Source organism: Pinus tabuliformis, chromosome X (assembly GCF_031772625.1).
Source record: "Pinus tabuliformis cultivar Carrire ecotype Pingquan chromosome X, CPIR1, whole genome shotgun sequence".
In the NCBI taxonomy this organism is placed as follows: Eukaryota; Viridiplantae; Streptophyta; class Pinopsida; order Pinales; family Pinaceae; genus Pinus; species Pinus tabuliformis.
This window is the reverse complement of record NC_142308.1, coordinates 411,523,488-411,530,954: the sequence shown is the minus strand read 5'-3', so window position 1 is coordinate 411,530,954 and position 7,467 is coordinate 411,523,488.

Sequence of the window (7,467 nt, the reverse complement as noted above, 5' to 3'; positions counted from 1 at the left end):
GGAGACTGTAAAACGTCCGCAGAGATCTGGACGACCATCAAAATCCTGTATCAGACTCAGAACACTAGTCAAATTATGGCGCTTAAAAGAAAGCTATTTTCAATGAGGATGGATGAAAGGGAGACTGCTACTGCATTTGTTGCATGAATTAAAGATGTGAAAGATGGATTGGGGGCCATCGAAGAGACAGTGTCTGACTCTAATCTCATCTCAATCACACTAAGCGGGATGCGTGATGAATTTCAAATGTTTGTTACTGGATTAGCAGCAAGGGAGAAAGCGCCCACATTTGAAGATCTGACAGGGATCTTGCTGCAAGAGGAGGAGCGGCGGCAGAACCTGAACCCCCAAAATGATGATCTTGCGCTGATGGCGAAACGACGATCATTCAGAGGAAAGCAGTCACAACAGCAATCAAAGCAGAAAGGAGGAACATCACATAAGAATTCACATTCACATAAAGGTATGCTTGCAAATCATTCTGAAAAGAAATGTTATTATTGTGGAAAGAAGGGTCATATACAGAGTGAATGTTATAAGAAGCAGGCTGATGATGCAAAGAGGAAGCAGGAAAATGCAAAGCACAGAGGATACTTTGTTGAAGAAGAAGATAAAGACTTCAGTCATGAATTTTGACTGTTCACAGTTGACTGTGCCCTTTCAGCATCTAATGAGGACGATATTTGGTATGTCGATTCCGGAGCATCCTCTCACATGACAGGTAAAAAGGAAATTTTTTATGGTCTTGAAGAAAGTATAAATGGATCAAAAATATACCTAGGAGATGATAGTGGATACGAGACTAAAGGTTATGGGGTGATTTCAGTCAAGTTACCAAATGGAAAAATTAGTCACCTTAAAAATGTTTTATATGTACCTGGAATTAAGAAAAATCCGATCTTTGTATCCATGATGGTTGATCAAGATAGTCGAGTTCTTCAAGACTCATTGTGTGATAAAGGATTGCAGGAATGAAATAGTTGCAACAGGCATGCGAGTTGGAAGCCTATACAGACTGGATGCAAAAAGTATACCAAAGCAAGCCATGGTTGCAGGAGGATTGACAGCCGAACAACTCTGGCATCAGAGGTTCGATCACTTGAATTTGTAGGACTTCATGTTATTGTAGAAGAAAGGTATGGTTGAGGGGCTCCCTATCTTTCGTAATATTCAGTTAAATTGTGATGGTTGTGCCTTAGGAAAAATGCATAGATAACAGTTTCCTGTGCATGATAGGAGGAAGGAAACAAATATTTTAGAACTAGTGCACACTGATGTATGCGGACCTATGTAGACAAGGTCGCTAGGAGGAGCATATTATTTTCTGTTATTTATTGGTGACTGCACTAGATATTCATGGGTTTATTTTTTTAATAAGAAAAGTCAGACTTTCCAGTGCTTTATAGAATTTAAAACCTTGGTGGAAAAACAATTTGGTAAGAGTATAAAAATTCTTCGATCTGATCAAGGGGGAGAATACAAGCTAAGGGAATTCATGAAATTCTACAAATCTCACGGGATTGTTCAGCAGTATACAGTGCCACACACACCACAGCAAAATGGAGTTGCAGAGCGCAAAAACAGAACCTTGGTGGAGTGCGCAAGGAGCATGTTACAAGGTAAGGGTCTGTCTAATAGTTTTTGGGCAGAGGCTATTAACACTACTGTATATTTGAAGAACAGAAGTCCTACCAGGTATCTTGGCTTCAAAACCCCTTTTGAAGCTCTATATGGATTTAAACCAACAGTAAACCATCTAAGAGTATTTGGGTCAAATGCATTTGCCCATATACCCAAAGCTGATAGGAAGAAATTAGACCCTAAAGCAGTTAGATGCATCTTTGTTGGTTATGGCACAAAATTCAAAGCATATAAATTATTCAATCCTGAGTCTCGTAAGAAATTTGCAAGCATGGATGTAGTGTTTCATGAACAGGTACAGGAAGGGAAAGATGACACTGGTGATGATTGGCACACTCCATTGTTTTTGGAGGAAAGCAGCGAGGATGAAAGAGAGCAGGAGCAAAAAGAAGAGCAAAAAGAAGAACAGCAAGAAGGTGATAATGCAAGCCTAGTTATAGCAGAAGAAAACAAATTTGAGGTAGGTCCCCTACCAAGGAGATCAGGTAGGAAGACTCAAAAGCCATTAAAATTGAGAGACTATGCTTTGATGTCAAAGGTTTTGAACATTGTAGAGCCCACTAATTACAAAGAAGCTAGTCAATTTAAGGAGTGGAGGGCTGCAATGAATAAAGAGATGGAATCAATTCTCAGAAATGATACTTGGGATTTAGTTGAGCTTCCTAGGAATAAAACACCCATAGGATGTAAATGGTTGTTTAAACCAAAAATGAATCCAGACAGAAGTATAGAGAAATTAAAAGCTAGGCTAGTTGCAAAAGGATATTCACAACAGGAAGGTATAGATTTTGATGATACTTTTGCACCTGTAGCAAAGTTAAATACAATCAGAATGCTTATTGCTTTAGCTACTAAATGTAATTGGGAATTACACTAGCTTGATAATCTGCATTTTTAAATGGTTATTTAAAAGAGGAAATTTACTTAGTACAACTAGAAGGATTTGTAAAGCAGGGGCAGGAACATCTTGTTTGCAAATTGAAAAAGGCTTTATATGGTTTAAAGAAAGCACCCAGGTCTTGGTACGAAAAGGTTGATTCTTGCTTTTTAGAGCATGGCTTTCATAGAAGTTTAAATGACTTAAATTTGTATACCAAGTACAATAATCAGGGGCAGATTATTTTGATTTCTTTGTATGTGGATGACATGATTATAACAGGAGATGCAGATGATTTAATCAGAGGAATCAAAAGGCTTATGGCACAAGTGTTTGAGATGAAAGATCTCGGAAGCCTTCATTACTGTCTGGGATTAGAAGTATGCAAAGATACTGGGCAAACTTTTCTTACCCAAGGGAAGTATGCCAGAAATCTGTTGGAAAAGTTTGGTATGGATCAGTGTAGATCAGCAGCGACACCTTTGCAACAGAATCTAAAGTTGAGAAGTGACGATGGCACTAAAGAGGTTGATGCTACAATGTACAGACAGCTGGTTGGCAGCTTGATATATCTTACAACAACCAGACCTGACTTGGCATACTCTGTTAGTGTATTGAGCCAATTCATGTCGAAACCGCTTGAAAGTCACTGGGTAGCAGCAAAAAGCGTGTTGAGGTAGCTTTGTGGTACTGTTAATTATGGTGTTTTATACACTGACCCATATGATGTTACTCTAGCAGGTTTTTCAGACTGAGACTGGGCAGGTAACTTGGATGATCGGAGGTCCATCACAGGTTACACATTCAACATAGGATCCGAGGTCATAGCATGGAGCAGTAAGAAGCAAAATATTGTAGCCTTGTCATCGTGTGAAGCTGAGTATCAAGCACTGTGTGCAGCAACGTGTGAAGCGATCTGGTTGAGAAGGCTTCTTAATGATGCAGGAAAAGAACATAAGAATTCTACTTCCATCAAAAGTGACAACCAGAGCACCATTAAATTGGCACACAATCCATTGTTCCATAAAAACACCAAACATATAGACACTCAACTCCATTCTATCAGGAAGAAAGTACAGTCAAAAGAAATTGTTATTGAATATTGTAAAACTTGTGACAATGTGGCTGATATTTTTACAAAGCCTCTTGCACGAGTGAAATTTGAATTGTTTAGAGGGATGTTAGGAGTTCAGGAAAACCCTTTCTCCATTAAGGGGGGGAGCTGAAAATAATTAATATTATTTTGTATTAATGGAGAAATGGTTACATAGTTGTAACATATCTCCTTAATTTAGGATTTGTTCCTAGAGTTTAGGAGTGTGGTTGCAACTTCCTGATTTCCAGAGTTGTATTTAATGATGTAACCTTTTCATTGATGATATAGAGTGTACGAGAGTGATTTCTCTATTTTGTGAGTGTAGTCTCCAGGTGCAGGCCACACCTGTGAGCTACATCTCCTTCTTTTCAATTTTGTTCACATTTTATCTAAATAATCATAATTAATAATAAAATTATAAAACAAATAATTATTAAACTTGTAACTCTAATCCATCATTATTAATATTTGTCACAGAATTTTATAAGATTAATAGTATCCTTATAAAAATATTGAAATATGCTAAAGTGACCAACTTTTATAAGATTATCACTTTTATAAAATTAATATACATTGTCTCTATTAAAAAAAATATATTGAAATAACCTAATTTTAAGTTAAGAAATATCTTAAAAAGTTAAAACCAAAACCATGGACTTTATTAATAAAATTAAATATAAATATTTTTAAATTTTAAATTAACATCATTAACTTAAAACATTGCATTGGTATATATGTAATAAAACTCATTTCAAAATATCACATCATACATCAAAAAATCACATCACATATAGCAACTAGCATGCTAGATTATGCTGATAAATTTAATAGATCTATAAATATTAATAGATATTTGACTTGTATATATTATAATTCACTAATAAAAACATATAAAACATAGTATTATGAATAATTTTGCTTGCATTATATAAATTAAAAGATATATAAAAAAATCTAATAGTTTTTGTTACAATAGCATATTTCTATTATATATATATATATATATATATATATATATATATATATGAGAGAGTAAATAAATTGGTCCTTTTCTTAATTAGATTAATAAATTAATTAAGAGATTTATTACATAAATAATAAAGATTTGATTTTTTGTGAAGAAGAGGGACAGAAATGAAATTGTTGTACGAACACAAATACTAATTGGCCGTGTGCTAGCAGACGATGTATATATAAATAGGAGATGCATTGCCACGCGCAATCAGGATATTGGAGTTGGACTTGCCAATCAATTAATAAACCTTCGAACACAAAACCAGACCTTCCTTCTTTTCACACTACTACGAAAAAAATTTGGAGCCTATTCTGAGTGAATCCTGTCGAAAGTAGTATTTCCTACTGATTCGAATCATAACATATCAGTCATTCCGCTAATGGAATCAGGAATTTCCCTACTGGAATGTGAGCCATTTCTTCATGCCACGAATTCCTTCCCCTCCCTGACCTGGATGGCTCAAAGTGTATGGCGATGATCCGGAACAGGTGCATAGTCAATAATGCATTGTAATGTAATCCAATCGAGGTAGGAACATGTGTTCCGTAGCGTTAAGTGAACATCTATCTACAGGTAGGACCTGCTGTTCCGTGTCGGTAAGTGCATGTAGGAACGTGTTTTGTTTCGTGGCGGTAAGGGGATCATCATCGCGTAGGTTAGGTAATCGGGCTCAAGGAATCGGGCTCAACTAGGGACTGGGTAGGAATCGGTCCCAATAAGTCAATCGGGCAATAGGAATCGGTCCCAACAAATAGGCTCACCGAGGAATCGGGCTGAACAAGTGAATTGGTAACGACTAGGTAATTGTCCTAAATAAGGTAATTGGTTTCGAGAAGGTAATCGGTCAAACCGGGGCAATCGGTCCCAACAAGTGAATTGGGAGCAAGAAGTGAATCGGTAACGGTAATCGGGCTAAACAAGGGCATTGGTATCCACAAGGGGAATGGGTGCACCTCACCACTGGGACTCCATTATCCGTGAGGTGCTCCTTCTAGTTGAAGCGCTACTACAAGCCTTATCTATTCTGGTTGAAGCGTAGCCTTATCTAAGGTGAGCAAGGAATGAATGGTAAGGAACGAAGTAGCTTTCCTAGCGTCAAGCAAGCCCCTACCGGTCCTTGCCGGACAATGAGAATGCCAGATCACCACTGCGAATACGGTCCACCGAGTTCAGAATGGCTGGTTGGAGCATGACCAATCACTATGGCCGGTCCCAATCACCAATCAATAGGTCACTATCTTCCTCGACCAATCACCCATAAATATGATGTTACGCTGGTCCATCATTGGTCTGGTCATGTTACGTAGATAATAGATAGACTTCGATAGATAGACTTCGATCGACTCGGTTCAGCAGGTTTCATGCCCACTGCATCGGAATCAGACTCAAGTCGGGCGAGGAGTGAGTCTGATTTGCAGCAACCACGGCCGCACGGATGCCGCCATACCGACCGAAATTCATGGCATGGCCGGTCCGTCCGGGGTTGGCAATTCGTAGATATTTGAAACCAATTCGTAGACATTTGTCACCTATTAGGTCGGGAGATCGGATCGATTATAAAAATATGAGCCTAATTAGTCGATTTATTAGTGAGCAAGGAAAAATATTATCCGGCCGAGTGAATAGATTAACTTCAAAACAACAACGTCTAATGACTAACGCTATTAAACGAGCTCGTATTCTATCTTTGTTACCTTTTCTTTATAATGAAAACTAATTTGATCCATGGGAAATAAGCCTACTCCTTAATCAAATCGGAGCTGGAATATATGTTCGATAAAGATGCAGACCTTGAGTCTATTGTTGAAAAAGTCAAAAGGATTTCATTTTTGGAAAAGAATTGGATTGAATTCTTTTCGTTCATTTCCAATCCAATATGAAAAAACTTTTCAATATTTCGACCTTCCCGGAGGGAATTCTCCGGGAGAATCTGTTCTATCCATTCCATCTTTACTTATTTATTTCATCTATACCTAACCTATTTCATCATACGATAAGTTGTTAAAGATGGTGGAAAAGCAATTACTATCTAATACAGCTATTTGTGCAAGTGTTTTACGATTTGGAAGAAACTGCCTCTTGTACAAATATTGGATGAATCTATTATAAGAAACCCCATTGGCACGAGCTGCTGCATTGATCCGAGTAATCCACAAATGACGAAGATCTCTCTTGCGTTTACCTCTATCTCGGTGGGCGGAAACTAAGGCTCTAGCTTTCCGTTGGTTAGCAGTTCGAAAAAGTTTCGAATGGGCCCCTCGAGAGCCTGATACAAATGCAAGAACTTTTTTCCGACATTTTCGAGCTATATATCCACGTTTCACTCTGGTCATTGAAGTTTACTCTCATGAATCGCTAATATTTTTCTCAGTTAGTCATTCGTTTGAACCTCGTCATTCAAGGCTATGCCATCCTATGGCGCTACCAAATGGAAAAATCTTATCAACGTCCATGAACGAGAAATCATAAATAAAACTATCGGATCTGAATAATATCCTGGTATCATATACCATTTACCATTTAGGATCACGGGCTGGAGATAAGCGGACTCGAACCGCTGACATCCGCCACAGGGTAAACCACCGTCTCTCAGGTCTCCCCGACTGGATTCTACCATAGAGGCCAACGATAGACAATAACTCCCCCCCGAACACAGCTCACAACTTTCATCGTATTGTGCTCTCCAAAGAGCAACTCTTCCAAACAGGTGCTGAGTTGAAATCCCATTTTAGGGATTCTTGTAGTTCTGGGCTAACCAGCTATAAGAGAACCAGGAACGGAGAGCTCTCCCCTTTTTCCACCCGACTCTTTGGTCCTAATAATGATTGCCCTTCTTCG